Below are 17080 nucleotides of genomic sequence, written 5' to 3'. Positions count from 1 at the left end.
ACAAAGGCCTACTATCTAGAATATATAAAGAATTGAAAAAAATCAGACCTCCCAAATTCAAAGACCCAATTCAAAAATTGGCATCCAAAATGAACAGACATTTCTCAGACAAAGAAGTAAAAGCAGCAAATAAACATATGAAAAAATGTTCAACATCACTGGTCATTTGAGAGATCCAGATGAAAACAACACTGAGATTCCACCTCACCCCACAAAGAATGGCTGCTATCAAGAAATCAGCCAATAACAAATGCTGGCGGGGGTGTGGCGAGAAAGGAGCCCTTCTCCATTGTTGGTGGGAGTGCAGACTGGGGCAATCACTATGGAAATCAGTGTGGAGATGCCTCAAAGAACTAGGGCTGCAGGTCCCATTTGACCCAGCTATTCCCTGGCTGGGTTATTTTCCCAAAAGAATTAAAAGAATTGTACCACAGAGATATATGTGCACTCATGTTAATTGTGGCACAGTTAGTAATAGCTAAAGCTTGGAAACAGCCCAAGTGCCCATCAACTGGAAACTGAATAAAGAAGATGTATTTTTTTTATAAAATGAAGTACTACTCAGCCACAAAGAATGAGAAACTAGAGTCATTTATAGCTAAATAGATGCATATTGAGACCATCCTCTTAAGTGAAATAAATAAGACACCATGTGTAAATACCAAATAGTTTCTCTAGTGTGAGAAACTGAGAGTGTAAATAAGGACTAAAAGGATTAATAACTAATAAATGATACTTTGAAATAGGAAAAGATCCAAAGGGGTAGGGGTGGCAGGAGGAGATGGGGAAAGGAAAGAATGGAAAGCAAAAATTATGAGAAAAGAAAAAAAAATGGAAACAAAATCTATGTAAATAGGGAAGGGTGGAGGGGTGAAGGGCACACAGGTAATGGGGAAAAAATAAGAGCCAAGATACATCATGTACAGGTACAAGCACCCAAAGATAAATGTAAATGTATTGTATACTTAAAATGTACCAATAAAAGAATTTAAGTAAAAAAATAAAATTAAATTTAAAAATAAACCTTTTCTCTCTATAAAATTATTTTTGGGGCATTTGTTATAGCAACAGAAAGCTGACTAAAACATCTCCCTTCCATACCGTTTATCACACTTGCAATTCCATGTGTGATTATTTTTAACATGTCTGTCCCTCCACTAGAATGAATGCTCCACAGGGCAGTTTGCCAGGGTTTGCTCCACGTTACAGATTTTGTTCCTGGTTGAGTACACTCTCAGACATTTGCTAAGGGGGAAAAATGAATGAAAATACCAGTGCCTGATACATAGTAGTGCCTCAATAAATACTAGCTTTAAAATTTAAAAAAGCTAATAATGCCAATTGATAAGTGAAAAAATAATTATTTGCTTTACCCAGTGATTCTTAATTAAGAGTGATTTTGTCACCCAGGCAACCTGAGGCTGGTGGGAATGCTACTGGCATCTGTGGGTGTAGTCAGGGAGGCTTCTAAACATCCTGCCACATACAGGTGAGCCCTCCCACTGCAAGGAATTGCCCAGCACAAAATGCCAGTGGTGCCAAGATCGAGAGACTCTGAATTTTCTTCTGTCATTTTCCCCTGATAGCTTAACTCATGAAGTGAGTTAGATAGTCTTAGCTTTTACTCTGTCCATATCAAAGAGCACAAGGTTATTCTTGCCTCTCCCTCTCTCCCCCAAACTCTACTGGACACTCTGGACACCTACATTCCTCCACATCCTTTTGTCAGTTGTGAGACTGAAATGTAGGAAGGTGAGTGAAACTGAAGGAAAGTAAACACTCTAAGACCTCCTTCCCCATTTTGTTAACTCTTCTCTGTCATAAATACATCCCTGTTTTCAGCAAAAGTTTCAACAGAAGCAAAATTTGAACAACCTCACTTGGCTTTGCCCACAAAGCTGCTTGAAATATAATGTTTCAAAAAAAGTTCATGTAGCTAAAAAGAATAGGGCAGGGCTGACATGTGCAATCTGTCAGACCTAGTACAGAGATGGCTCTAAGACAAAAGAGAACCTAACAATAAATGTTGTGCTCAAAATTAGCAAAAGGTAAAGTCACAAGGATGGATTACAGATATGAGTGGGAAATTGGAGCAGATTATTCTGAACCAGGAACTTGATAATGCCAAATGCTCAAGGGTACACAATGCTAGAAATTACTTTAAAATTTAAAATTCAATATTTAATTGATTACATAAATAACATGTACACGATGTATTTCAAAAATAAATTACAAGTACTGGCAAGAATGTGGAGAAGGGCCGGGGATTTAGCTCAGTGGTTCCACTGCCTGCCTCGCAAGTGCAAGGACCAGAGTTTGATCCCTGGTACCAAAAAAAAGAATGTGGAGAAATTGGAAGCCCAAACAGACAAAAACCTCAGCACTGGTCTTCAGTTCTCAAGAATATCATTCTTATTCACAGATTCAGAGCTCTGGGTTTTGAATATTTGCCCTGTGTCTCTCTCATTGCCTCTTTCTCAGTCCAATTTTATCACCAAAATTCACTGTTAGAGAGTAAAATGATTCAGCCACTGGGAATAACAGTTTGGTAGTTCCTTGGAAAGTTAAACATAGAATCACCACATAATTCAGAAATTCAGCTCCTAGAGTTAGACCTAAACATGATAAAAACAGATACTTAAACAAGAACATGTAAGTGCATGTTCATAGAAACACTACTTACAATAGCTGAAATATGGAAATGACCCAAATGTCCACAAACAGATGAACTAATAAACAAAATGTGGTATATCCACACAATGGGTCACTATTCAGCCACAAAAGGAGGGGCATACTCATACATGCTACCACCTAGATGAAAAAACAGTACACTGTTAAAAGTCATATATTATAAAATCCCACTTATATGAATATCCATAATAGATAAATCCATAGAGACAGAATGTGGATTGATTTGCCAAGTCCCAGAGAAAGAGGAAAATACACAGAAACTGTTTAAAGGGTAACAGATTTTATCCAGTAAACAATTTGGAAGTGTTTCAGAACCAGACTAAGGTAGTGGTTGCAAAGCAGTGTGAATGTATTCATTGCCACTGAATTTTGCACATTAAAATGCTTAGTTTTGTATTGTATAGTTAACCTTGGTAATCTTTTTAAAATGTTGAAATTCATGCATCCAAAACTGTTAAACACTGAAAAAGAGAAAATATTTCAAAACAGAAATGGTAGCTTAGAGAAATATTATTTTTAAAGTTATAATCTGATTTTATTTTTAAGTGATATATATTGGTTATAAACATTTTAAAGGATATGTGAAAGCCCTCAAAAAGAATGCAGAAGTTATCAATATTTCTAGTTTTTTCAAAATATTCTTTAGTGTTTATGTTAAATTACCTTTGCAACTAATGACAACAAGTTAGGCATGGTGGCACATACCTGTAATTCCAAATTGAGGCAGAAGGACCACTGCAAATTTGAGGACAACCTGGGCTACATAGTGAGAACACCAGACTGAACTACATAGTGAGACCCAGTATTTAAAAAACAACAACAACAACAACAAAACCGAAACTCTCTGTATTCAGTTAAGATAAATCACGCAGATTTATTTCTGCCAAGTCATTTGCTAAAAACTTGTTTCTCTCTGTGGGCAAATTGAGGCTGGGAGACCAAGCATTGTGAAGGAAACAGGTAAGTCTTTGACTGTGGACTAAGACCTCTTTTTTCCCCTTCCAACCATCCCAGATCAGAGTATCTGGCTCTCATCCAGCTGGTCAAGCCTGGGTTCTGCAAGAGCGTGAAAGTCTCTCCTGCTCCACATCTGAGCCATCAACACTTTGTGAAAGAGACTGGAATTCCACTCTTATCTGCACAGCCTTTTCCTGCACACAGCAAGAATTTCTCACCAGTATTTATGATATTAGCCTCTGGGAATGAGGAGAAGGGGGTTTTGTGCTCTTCATTTCATGAAAAAAGATGATTATTTCCAAAAGATTGTAAAGGATGGTGTAGCAGTATGTCTCACTTTCTATCTATCTCACTTTCTTCTAAACCTTTTTGAGTATGAACATGAATAAAACAATGAGGAAAAAGAGGAGTAGAAATGTGGGACTTGGCACCTTATAGTAAAGGCATGCTACTGAGGACTCCACAACTACCTATCAAGGGCTTATTTGTAACCAGATGCTATAGCTTGCATATTTGCATCCCCCTAGAATTCACAGGCTGAAATCCAACCCCCAGGGTTGGGGACTTTTACAGGCAATTAGGTCATGACTGTGGACTAGTGCCCTCATGAATAGGACTAGTGCCCTTATGAAAAAGATCCAAGAGAGCTCTCTTACTACTTCCACGAGGCAAAGACACAAGAAGCCAGACATCTATGAGCCAGGATACAAGCCGTTGGCAAACACTGAACCTACAGCATCCAATCTTGGACTTCCAACCTCTAGAACTGTAAGAAGTAAATTTCTGTAGTTTATAAGGTACCAGTCTATGGTATTTTGTTATCACAGTACAGATGCATAAGAGGGAGCACTGAGGAGGTGTTATCTCTAAGACTCAAAAACACCATCTTGCGACACAGATTCAGAGTGACTTTGGGTTTGGAATATTTACTCTTTTTTCCAACCTATCATTGGCCTCTTTCTCAATCAGTAGACTCAAAACCAACCCCCCCCCCAAAAAAAAAAAAACAAGTAAAGGAAACAAAAATGGATGGTAACTGTCGAAATCATCAATTTGGGAACAAAGTCTAGTAGATTTTCCAAATATAGAGTTTCCTATAGCTGAGCTCCCTGGTATGGGATGGCTATCCCACAGTTGATGAAAGTCCCAATTCTTATCCATTTCCCTGGGGGAACTTAGCATTAATTTCCCCCAAAATGTTTTCCTTGAGGAAATGTGACCACAAACAATCACATAAAAGTTGACTAGTCAGCTGGCTTTCCTCTCTTTTTTTGCAATGAGTGATATATAGACACACAAAATACCCACAGCAGGTTCCAACAGAGAACATAACCAAAAGAAGGTGGCGGGGGGAAGAGACAAAGATTTAGTAGAATGCTTTATGTTCTCTTGTTTAGACTTGTTGTGAACATAGATGTGAGAGATCAATGGAAACCTAAAAATGAAGTCAGGTCTGCTGATCTTATAGCAAGCAAAAACACTTCTGAGCTTCTCCTTCTTCAGATTTTAGGATTTCTGACTCAACCCAAAACTTACCTTGGTCAAGACATTGAAGCCCAGTTGTCTAAAATGGGATTGATTTTACTCTGGGTTTTACAGAACTGGCTGTGGGGTTCAGCTAATGATTCTGAAGAGGAAGAACTTCATAGCTTCAAAAAGATACATTTCCATATAAATCAAAGCAAGGCCACCAAATGTGAAGAGCTCCTATCCCAAGCTCTGAGAGAACAAAAATTAAAAGTGCCCTCATGAGAAACATGATGTCACAGAACTAGGACACATTGTGATTATGCTGTCAGTGTTACCAAATCTAATCATACGTGGCTTCGAAAACAAGACAGATAGTCAGTTTTATTTAGATCAACATCTGGAAGCATGTTCCACATAGCTCTATAAAAGAGGAAAGTCAAACCTTGGGACTCCTCCACTCATTCTTCCTATACCAGGCTGAAAACCTTCACAGCACAATATGTCTCTACGATTTCTTAAGATAGCTTCGCAAAATTGCACAAAGGTTGGCAGCAATCATTTTCCAAACTTGCCAGGCTTAGTTTTTTGTTTTGTTTTGTTTTGTTTAGGGTGAAAAGCATCTAATGGCCATGAATACTTCATTTAGCTTGTTTTTTTTAATACATTGCAAGAAGTCCAATCTTCAGTTCTAGACCAAATATCGCATTTTAATATCCAACTTCTGGAAAAATCTCATCCAAGTCTTTTATTAAGCTGTTCTCAAACACCTCAGTGTTTGCAGAGAACCCTGCAATAACTTAGTAGCCAAGACTTGGATAGTGACCTAAGTCACTACCAGAAGGAAACTGCACTTACTTCAGAGAGAAGGACCCTCAGGGCTCTATGGAGATTTACAACCAATTGCCAAGATCTCTTTGGAGTCAGAAACAAAGTGCAGGTCCAGACTTTCAAACCTGGCCTCCAAGGCTTGTTCCACACAGACAGGGAAGGGGCAGCTGGCTCCACTGGTGAGGTGAGCAATGAGTGAAATACCTTCCTTTTTGATCCATGGTGGTTCCTGAGTTTATCATTAGGCTTATGCCTTACGAGTCTTTCTGACACAGACAAAGCTTGTACTGAAGCGTTTTAAGGTGTTGCCTACCAAAGTAATAGTAGTTCGCTAACATATGAATATGTTTTCCTTTATCAGGACAAGCTGGTATCACTCCCTACGAGGCTCAGGACAGATAAGTCTAGGTAACCAGCTAAGAAGGAAGGGGAGATTATTCCAAAGTATGGGATTATCTAGGCCCAGAAGAAATGAAATAGTAAAGGAGGTAATGATGGGCAGTGGGGGTGGAGGATGAAAATAGTAGACATTTGGCTGGCTTTGAAATACAGCAAAATGAACACAGGAAATGAAAACCAGATTTGGCTGAATTTACAAATCTGCCCAAGACCAGTTCAGTTTCCAAGAGAGACCAATGGAAGCAGGGTGTGACTGTTGCAGGATAATGTCTTCTCTACTCTGATTCTGGGCACCACTTCTACGGAACCATAAACTCTGACAGAGCTGCAAGGTTGTGAGCATGGGTAGGAGCCTGGAAATGTGCAAGGAAGGACCAGAAGTTTCCAGGTAGGGAGTTGTGCAGAGGGCCAGAGGCCTTGGGATTGCCATGGGATGCTATGCCAGCCTGTCTCCTAGGGAGGCAGGTGTGCCTGACTAAGGTCAAGTTGTGACTGAGCCTGAATCCAACTGGGCTTTCTGATCTAGCAAAAGAGAGCATGTGAGAAAGAGCTGGTGACCTGGATGGGCCCATACTGAAGCTGGCATGAAATCCATGGTTGTCAACCTCAGCACACCCTTGCCATTCTCCTCCTCTCTTCCAAGGTCTCCTTCTTGCTCCTCCAGGGCTGCCAGGCAAAATTGTCAGAGACATGGCTTATTTCTTTGATGAAATATAATTATCTAATGGTGAATTGATAAAGCTTAATTTTTATTACACATGCAGTGTTTGCAACAGATTCTTCTCTACATCTAAACAATCCTCACATTTTAGCTTCACAACTTCCCACAGTGTCTCGGCTTACTTTCTTCAAATTGATCTCTGGATGCCTGGGGTTCTCTCAGGACCCATCCTCAAGAAACAGGACAAATGTCCCTCAACTTGTCTGAAAATACCTTCTTATCACCAAGACTTACCTGTCCTGCTGTTCATCCCCTCAGCCTTTGCCCAGTGCTGTCTATTCTGACAAACTGACCTATGCCAAAAGGGAATGGGGGCTTAGAGTTTGTTATCAGAGTCAAATGAAAAAAAGTGGTATCTACAGGTGAATATTACTCTCATTTTAGCAGAATCTTAGTCCTCATACAGAACAGAGATTTTGGTAGGGACTCTTTAAGACCATCCATCTAAATGAGTGTTCTGTTCTGGGGAATTTCAGCCACCCAAGCAGGTTGGCACGAGAGCAAGGAAGAGAGTGAGCCTGCAGGTTCTGGCTCTCCTATGCCCACACTTTCAAAGCCAGCCACCCACTCCTCTTGTGGCAGCTGCCCATCCTATGCCCAAACCACATTTTGATTCATTCAATTGAATCTATTTTTTAAAAACAATTTTGATCTATGGTTAATAAAATAAACTGTTTGGAGGATACAAGAGCAGTAACAAACTGTTAGTTCCCAATTATAGAAAATTGCATTCCCTGGGGCCAAATATCTTATAAAATCTTCTGCAGTTAGAAAATAACATTGTTTAGGGATTTGTGCTTTTAGAAAAGGGGTGAAATTGTTTTTATTTCAGACTCAGCTCTGTTACTTTCCAGCTCTGTAAGATGGGACAAGTTTAACTGCTCAGCATCTCAAGTTCTTTATCTATAAAATGGGGATAAACACACCTATCACAGGTTGTGAGGACTTGGTTGACCTCTTACATAAAACCCACAAACCATGTAACTCATGATGTGTTATACAGTAGAGAAGGGATAATAGTAGCCACCACAGCAGGTATTCCCAGTCATCTTGAGAGTGGAAGTATTTGACTGTCAAAAGATACTCAAAGGTAACCATATGATACATACATTATTTTTTTTACTTAAATTATTTTATTGGTACATTTTAAGTTTACAATACATTTACATTTATCATTGGGTGCTTGTACCTGTACGTGATGTATCTTGGTTCTTATTTTTTCCCCATTCCCTGTGCTTCCTTCACCCACTCCACCCTTCCCTATTTACAGACTTTGTTTCCATTTCTTTCTTTTCTCATAATTTTTCCTTTCTCTTCTTTCCTTTCTCCTACACCTTTGGACCTTTTCTTCCTATTTCAAATTATCAATTATTTGTTTTAATCATTTTAATCCCTATTTACACTTTCAGTTTCTCACACTAGAGAAATTATTCGATATTTACACATATGTGTCCTATTTATTTCACTTAAGAGTATGGCCTCAATATTCATCCACTTAGCTATAAATGTCTAGTTTCTCATTTTTTATGGCTGAGTAGTACTCCATTTTATTTTAAAAAATCATATCTTCTTTATCCAGTTTCCAGTTGATGGGCACTTGGGCTGTTTCCAAGCTTTAGCTACGAACTGTGCTGCTATGAACATAGGTGCACATGTATCTCTTTGGTATGATTCTTTTAACTCTTTTGGGAAAATACCCAGCAGGGAAATAGCTAGGTCAAATGGGACCTCCAGCCCTAGTTCTTTGAGGTATCTCCACACTGATTTCCATAGTGGTTGCACCAGTCTGCACTCCCACCAACAATGGAGAAGGGTTCCTTTCTCTCCACACCCCCGCCAGCATTTGTTATTGGTTGATTTCTTCATAGCAGCCATTCTTTGTGGGGTGAGGTGGAATCTCAGTGTTGTTTTCATCTGGATCTCTCGAATGACCAGTGATGTTGAACATTTTTTCATATGTTTATTTGCTGCTTTTACTTCTTTGTCTGAGAAATGTCTGTTCATTTTGGATGCCAATTTTTGAATTGGGTCTTTGAATTTGGGAGGTCTGATTTTTTTCAGTTCTTTATATATTCTAGATAGTAGTCCTTTGTCTGAGGTACAACTGCTAAAATTTTTTCCCACATTGTAAGTTGTCTCTTAGCTCTGTTGGTGGTTTCTCTTGCAGTGCAGAAGCTTTTTAATAAGATGAGATCCCAGTTGTTGATTCCTTGTGCTAGTTCCCATGCTACTGAGGTTTTGTTCATAAAGTCTTTTCCTATGCCAATGTCTTTAAGAGTTCTACCTAACTTATCTTCCAGCAAGTTTAGTGTTTCTGTTTTAATATTTAGATCTTTAATCCACTTCAATCTTAGTTTAGGATACACACATTATTAAAGAGACTTGGAAATCATTGGCACTCAAGAATTTCACATTTGCCCTTTGAGTCAGCTGGTAAAACCTTGAAGTGTCTCCACCTTGGAACAAGCATTTCTGCCCTCAAGATAGACATCACCTGTCTCTGGTAGTTCCCAGAAACAGAGGAGGGTCAAGCCACCCCTCCAAGGAGACTTCTCCTCCCACCAACCAGTGGGGCCCATTCCCTATCCTTCCCTTACCTCACCCTTTCTAGCCACCCACTGCCCACTCCCCTCCTAGCCAGGGCATCATGCAGGAGCTGAATCTCAGGCAGTGCTCTTCTGCCTTGAAAATGTGTACCCAGATTAATCAGTAACCAGCAGCCCTCTGCTGCAAGTTAGTCTCCCCTGACATGAGTCCCTTCTCCTGCCAGCCTGCAGATGTGCCTTTTTTAGGAAGATTCAATTCCCAGCCTTCACCCTTCCTGCCAATGACAGCCCCCCTCTTTGAAGGTTACCTGTAGCTGCCATCTTGCACATGAATACAAAGTAAAATGGGTGCTTGTTCTGACCTTGCAGAAGCACATCAGTCTGTGTATGAGTTCTGAAAAGGAGCACTTGACATTTGCTGTCTCATTGTGTCAGGGCTGAGAAAGGGAAGCCTCACACAAGGGATATTCTCTTAGGTCCAGGGATGTGACTTGTGAATGACACTTGTCAACTAAACCTTGCACTGATATTCAGCCAGCATGATGTGGAAGTAATGGTAATGAAATCCTGCAGGAACACATTTGAATAGAATCAAAGTCATATGTGGAATTTTTCCTCATATGCCAAGGCTTGTCAGCATATTTTAACCTTTTGGCAGCTTGAAAAAAGTCACAAAACTAGGATGATTCACTCATTCAATCATTCTTCAAAGATTTATTGAGCACTCATTATGTACCAAGCCCTGTACCCAGCACTAAGCATAAAAAATTGGATGAGGCATAGATTACTTTAGGCAAGTAATCTATTATTCAACATTTTAAGGTGAAAACCCAACTTCTCACTTTATTAAAACAAAGCAAAAAGACTGCAGGCATTACTTGAAACTTTGCTTCATTTGGAGGTAGGCAAAGGGAAAGCTGGAGCCTCTCAAAAGAGAAAATGGGGTGTTCAATTAGGTAGGGCATGCTTTGGACCCATGAAGATTTTGTGAAGGAAAGAAGTGTGTTGGGTTATGGGACAGAAACTCACAAGCAGACAGAATGGATGCAGTGATCCTCGGCAGTCCTTCAAGAAAGTGACTAGCCTTGCTGTTGTTTGCAAAACAGTCTTTCAAGCAAGAAGAGCCCCCAGTGGCCAGGCTGGGCCTATCCTCCCTTGTCCAAGCTCTGGCCTGCCATATGACACCACCAACAGTGACACTCAGCTGAGCATTGTTCAGCTGATTAGTGGTGCAAGGCACTCCATTTGACAGAAGCTTCCCGATGCAGAGCTTTTAAAGAATTCAAGGACTTGCTCTGTCATCACCATCAAAAGTGAATGTTCCCATTGCTGAATCAGAGGAATAAAATTGGAGCTGGGCCAGATACAAATGCATGAGTCAAATAAAAGACTGTTGCTGCAGAGCAAGCCCACTGCTGCTGAGCTTGCTGGGTATGGCATGCAGTACACATGGGGAACGCCTAGGGCTTGTTCATTCACACAACAAGAATGCTTCTTATGTTTCAAGAACTGTCCTAGGTGCTGGGGACAGAACAGTGCAACAGACAGACAAGGCTATTACCTCACAAAGTTTATAGAGTAGTAGTATATAAAGAAGTTTATAGAGTAGTGCTATATAAACAGTATAATTTGGATTATGATAAGGGTGGACAAAAAACTAACAGATGGACTAAAGAGTAACTTATGAAAACCACTTACATTGGAACAGACTTTATTGCAGACAACAGAATCTACTCTAACTCATTTAAGCAGAAAGGGTTCTATAGTCTGCTCTCCATACCTACTGTTTCTGCATCTGTACATTCAAAAATATTTTGGAAAAATTTGTATCTGTACTGAGCATGTACAGACTATTTTTCTTGTCATTATTCCCTAAACAATTTAGTGTAACAAATATTTGCATAGTATTTACATTTTATTAGGTATTCTAAACAATATAGAGATGATTTAAACTATGTAGGAAAACATACAGAGATTGTATGCAAATTCTGTACCATTTTATATAAGGGCCATGAGCATGACAGATTTTTATATCCACCTAGAGCCCTGGAGCCAGTCTCCCATGGATACTAAGGGATGACTACACAGGGAATTCAGTGACAGTAAAATTGTTAAAAAGGCTGGAGGAGCAGGCTCAAGGCTGACCCTCAAAAACAATCTCCAGCCTGTGTGCATTCTGTCACAAGTAGCTGTTGTGTTGGGAAGGTGCTAAACTGACTACAGAACCACTGCCAAACCCACAGCAATTACAATCATTGTTGTTGCTGCTGTTGCCAAAGTCCCTGCTCTAGTTAGAGGAAGCTGCCTCTAACTGCGACAGCTATGACTACTTGCTTCAAATTAATGCCATTTCTACCACAATCCATGCCAGTACAATGGTGCTCACTTTCATCCAGATGGAAACCCCATGAACCACAAAATGGATGCCTTGCATTTTGTTGGTGGAAACTAAATCATTTCGAGGGTCCAAGCTCCAAGAGAATCTGGGAAATGTGGGTTTTAGCTTTGCATTCTTGGACTAAGAAAAGGGAATTTGAAAGGATGTTAAACTACCCAATGCATGGTAGCTACCACACAAATTTTGGATGGATGATCAGAGTATTCCTCTCAGGTAGGTGACAGTTAAGCTAACATCACATGAAGGACTGAGGAAGAAAATTCCCAGGCATAGAGAAAAACAAGAGTAACAAGTCTAGGCATAATGACTGGGAACAATAGAGAATTTAGAGAAGTTAGAAGAAGCTAAATCAAGCAAGGCTTAGAAGATCATAGTTGGGAATTTGGATTTTATTCAGAGTACTTGGAAACCCCAGAAAGTTTTATGAAGAGGATTGGTGAACTTTTATTTGTATTTTTAAGAGGGAATTCTGGGTGCAAGGTAGAGAATGGATTATTGAGGGGCAAAGACAGAAGACAAAACAGAAAATATTTGAGGATTAGAGATGATGGTGCCATGGGCTAAGATGTTGGCTACAGAGATGAAATTGGCATTTTTTTCTGTGCATGTTGAAGGGAGATCCATGGGCTTTCAGGATGAATTAAATGTGAGGCCTTAGAGAAAAGGAAGCATTAAGGATCCTGCCATGTTTCTGATCCAAACAAAGGGAGGATGATAACCCATTTATTGGGTTTAGAAAATACAGGAAAAACATGCCTAAAATTGAAGAAAACACATAATTCTTGATGTCAAAAAAAACCTTTCATATAGACAGACTGGAAGTAGTCTCAGCCACAAAGTTTCATGTTTTCCTCTCCCAACTGGCCACTAATCTCATTCTTCAGAGTATTCTTGAAGTTCTAAAGAAAGAGGTCTCAATCTCTATGTATATAATATTCAGACACAGGTGGGATCATACTGCAAACACTGAGATAAAGGTTCCCATGATGCAATACACATGCGACCATGTAGAATAGTCTTGGGGGTTGGTGTCTAATCTTCACAAGATGTAAAAGTTGTAAGGCATCACTTGGAGATGAAAAGGTGAATTCTGAAAAGTCATGTGACTTCAGGACCATGGCAAGTTACAGCCCAATGTTGCCACAATGGCACAGTAAAATAATCCACTAGTCACTGACATCCCATGTCCTACTCCTGCCTGCCTGTCTCTATTCAATTCCACCATCAAACGCTTGCTAGGTTTAGTAGACCAGAGTGTTTACTGGGATTTATGAACTAATAATAAAATGATGTTAAAAGTAGAAATGTGGATTAGATTATTATCTTTTGTAAATATAAATACTGCAAATGATCAGCATGGGAGTCACCCAGAAGAACACATTTTCAAAAAAACACAGCTCTAGACTCTGCCATAATCTCTTCAACAAATACCTAAGCCAACAAGAATTAAAATGTCTCAGTAAGAGTTAGAAGGGGAGACCATACCTGTACCCTGTCTCTCTTAAGCAATCAAAGCTCATAGAATAGCTCTGTTGCTGGGGCAGAAGCAAATAATCTTTTTCTCTTCCCAAGCACTAAATCTTCCACATGTCTTTAGCACTCTCCATGGGCATACTGGTGCCAAAGCTGAAAAAGATTTAATTTCATGTTGCTACGGTTTTACTCTTCTGCAGTTAATAAAGAAACAGGTGTAGTCATCTGGGCTGTTAGCAAAGAAAAAGGAGAGAGCCCAAATCATTTATCTGACCCACTTCAAATCTTGCTAAATCATTGACTAGAACAACTCATACCTTGTGCCAAGCTCCCATACCTCAATCACTTCCAAGGCAAGTGTGTCTGAAGGTATTTCACACTTACAAATGAAAATTGCCAATAAAAGAGCACTCTGAACCCAGTATATAAGAATTTTTGAACCCTTCTCCTATCCTTGTGAGAAGAAATGATGTAAGTATTTAATGTACTAAGCCCACGTGAACAGTTACGAGCTATCAAACTGATTTGTGGGTGGCAGTGACACCAGTCCATGCTCTCCAGAGGAAAAGGTCAAGTCAGTGTCATTTATCACCTACAAAAGGAAAGTCAGTCTATACAAAAAGAATGATTTATTTTTAAAGAGTTGTGTTTAATAAAATAATTGGTTTGGAACTAAATGAGTGACTGAATTTGGGCAGTTTCCTTCTTTTGGAGCCATAAATTTGGCCTCCATTTCCATCTTTAGCCCTGTGTCTGGCTGTGTTGGAATTTTTGTCAAGTGCTTATACCAAAGGATGAGATGTGGAAGGCAAGAGGGGCATGAACTATAACTTGTTATTTTTGTCACCTAATGAGAAAAAAGTATTCATGTGTAACTTTCCTTTAGAATCTTTTGGTTCTGAGCAGATGGTAGATATTTAATACACATCTCATGAATGTGTCAATGAATCATGGTATCCATCTGGTACAGGCAAATTCTACATTGGGTATTGTGGTTGGCTCTGAAATGTATATTCTACTTCTCTCTTACTGAGAAAAAGCAATGGTGTCCGAAAGAACAACCCTAGTTAAAGAGTTGGATCTGGCTGACTATGGGTAATCTCAACTTCTTTTCCAATATTTCGCAAAGAAACAGCTATATGATCCTCGATTTTGGCCAGGGAGACAAGCAAAGAGGCTTTTGAGAATGTTCTTCTTGGTTCTTATGAGAGATTAATGGGAAGCTGGTTTTTACTTCCTCACTGTATGTGGATAAAGACCCAAATATGGCTGGCTGCCATTTTGTAAACACAGGGAAACCAACTTAAGAACGAAGCTGAAGTTTAAGACAGCAGAATGAAGAGACAGGAAGAACCTGGGCCTTTGATGACATTTTTTGAGTCACTGAGTCAAATATAAAATGTCATAATTTTCCTTATGAATTGTGTGTTATAAATATCCTTATTTTTTAAGTCAATTTGAATTTGAAATTTTATTTCTTGAAACTAGACTTAAATTATGTGAAGACTATACTATTTTCAAAAAGACATTTTGTAACATTACCTAGTTATTTCTAATACTGTATCTGCTTTGCCTTTCTTTGAAATGCACAATCAATAATTAACTTTATATTACTAAAATGTCCTTAATAGTTCCTTCTCACTACAAAACTGATTTTAAGAACTAAAAGTCAAAAAAATAGAAATTTTTAAAAAATGTTTTAAAAGAATTAAAAGCCTAGAAAGGCAATAGGAAATGAGGGCTGGCATCATACAGCTCCCTCAGACTGTGTGTTTGGAAGCAAATCTTACACTTTCAGGGTGGTTTTTGGTTCACGTCACTGATTATGTTAGATGCTTTTTTTCTTTTATATTTTATCTATGCCTGGGAATCTCTAATCAAAATTTATACCAAAGCAACCAAAGTCAGGTTATGCAATGGAGAGGAAATCACTCGTTCTTGTACATGTCCAGTGAAACATGCATCCTCTAACTGGGTAGACGTGGAGAACCAGACCAACTGTCCACTATAGGACAGGGGAGCTGGTTAGTGCCTGGACTCAAATCTTGACTCTGCCATTTATTAGCTGTGTGCTTTTGGGTGAAATACTTAACCTCCATAACCTCCATTTACCTTTTTTATAAATGAGGTACAATAATTGTTGTATTGACCTCCTACCATTATTTTGTGATTATAAGATAATGCATGTAAAGCACTTAGCATTGTGCCTACTATGTACAGAGTGCTTGAGAAATGTTATTAATATTCACTTTGTGGTAAAAGTAATCAATGGGTTTTACCAGGAGAGAAGATGTTGGTATTTTAAAGGTGGGGCTTGATAAATCAAATTATTATCTAAATGAGTGAGGTTCAGGAGAGAGCTGTTTGGGGCCCAGTAGGGAAAAGGGGGGCCAAACCTCTCCCGTCCCTCATCTCCTGCCTCCCTCACATGGGGTTTGTCTACATCTCTCTTTCCTCCTCCATCCTCAGAGCACTTAAGAATTACCTCTGATTCTCACAGGAGCTCAACAAAATAAAACAATTGCGATATAGCATGATGATGATCACATGGCTTGATATAAAAAAACCTCAAAGCTGTCTTTTTTTAAAAATCTAGAATATAAAGAATGGATAAATGAAGGAAGAGAAGAAAGAGCTATATAGTCTGCTTATGTTGGCTCAGTTCTAAGAAATTCAAGAGACTTCTTGAGGGGTGTGGCAGAAAGATCCAAGACAGGGCTCTATTTGATTGCACTGTTTATCTGTTCCTATGACACTACTCTCCTGTTTTGATTATTTTAGCTTTTAATAAATCTTGATAACCAGTAAGGCAAGTCCATCTTCCTTGTTCTTCTTTTAAAATTGTTTTGGCTATTCTTGGCCCTTTGTTTTTCCACACAAATTTCAGAATGTTAGTTAAAAAAAATATTACTGGGATTTTGATTTTGATATTATAGAGAATTAGCATCTTTAAAGTGTTATATCTTGCCATTCATAAACATTCTGTATCTATTTATTTAAGTGTAATTCCATGTCTTTCAATAGGCCTTGTAAGTTTTTTTCTTAAAAGATCCAGAACATTTATTCCCAAATAACATAGAAGTTTTGTTACTTTTCCTAAAAGGCATCCCTTTTCAAAAAGTATTTTCTAACTTCAAGGATTTTCTAACTTTGTAGCCAATGAATGTGGGTTTTTGTAGTGAATACTGTGATGTGCCACCCAGATATCCCTTTCTGACTGAAGAACTTTCTGGCCTAACAGTGGAATATGTTACCGGCAGACAGTCACTATTGTCGGCTCTCTCTACAAAGTGCCTTCTCTAAAGGCACATCCCTTAGGGAGCCCCACATACAAGGACTGATTGACTGAAATAAAGGCTCAGGCCCCCTGCACCAATCTGGGGCCATTTTAAGGGACATCCTAGGTCTCGAGCTCCATATCTTCATTGAGATTGTATCCCAGTCCTTCTTCTCCTCTGCTCAGTCCTGCTTTTTCTAGTCCCATCCACAAACATTAACCTCCAGAACATGGTCTAATAAACTCCCAGTACATAGGTCTCCATCTCAGAGTCTGCTCTTTGGAGAACCAACCCAATCTGAGAGTGTCAGTCCCTGAAA

The 17080-nt window shown here is 39.1% G+C and overlaps 1 protein-coding gene across 14 annotated transcripts in view; it reads right to left on the bottom strand.

The window, feature by feature from the left end:
* Window positions 1-17080, bottom strand: part of LOC110345474 (uncharacterized) — a 793246-nt gene that overhangs the window by 220610 nt on the left and 555556 nt on the right. Inside the window, exon 1 of one of the 14 annotated variants that reach the window (XR_002388845.2) lies at window positions 5185-11809. The exons of the other annotated variants lie outside the window; for them this stretch is intronic. The gene's annotated coding sequence lies outside the window, so the exon portion shown is untranslated. Of the gene's footprint in view, window positions 1-5184; window positions 11810-17080 lie in introns of those variants that run through there. 14 annotated transcript variants of the gene reach the window in all.

The sequence above is a fragment of the Heterocephalus glaber genome, unplaced genomic scaffold (genome assembly GCF_053883595.1).
Source record: "Heterocephalus glaber isolate CG9 unplaced genomic scaffold, H.glaber_assembly_v1.0 deba00001543, whole genome shotgun sequence".
NCBI lineage: Eukaryota > Metazoa > Chordata > Mammalia > Rodentia > Bathyergidae > Heterocephalus > Heterocephalus glaber.
This window is presented reverse-complemented; position numbering and strand designations above follow the sequence as displayed.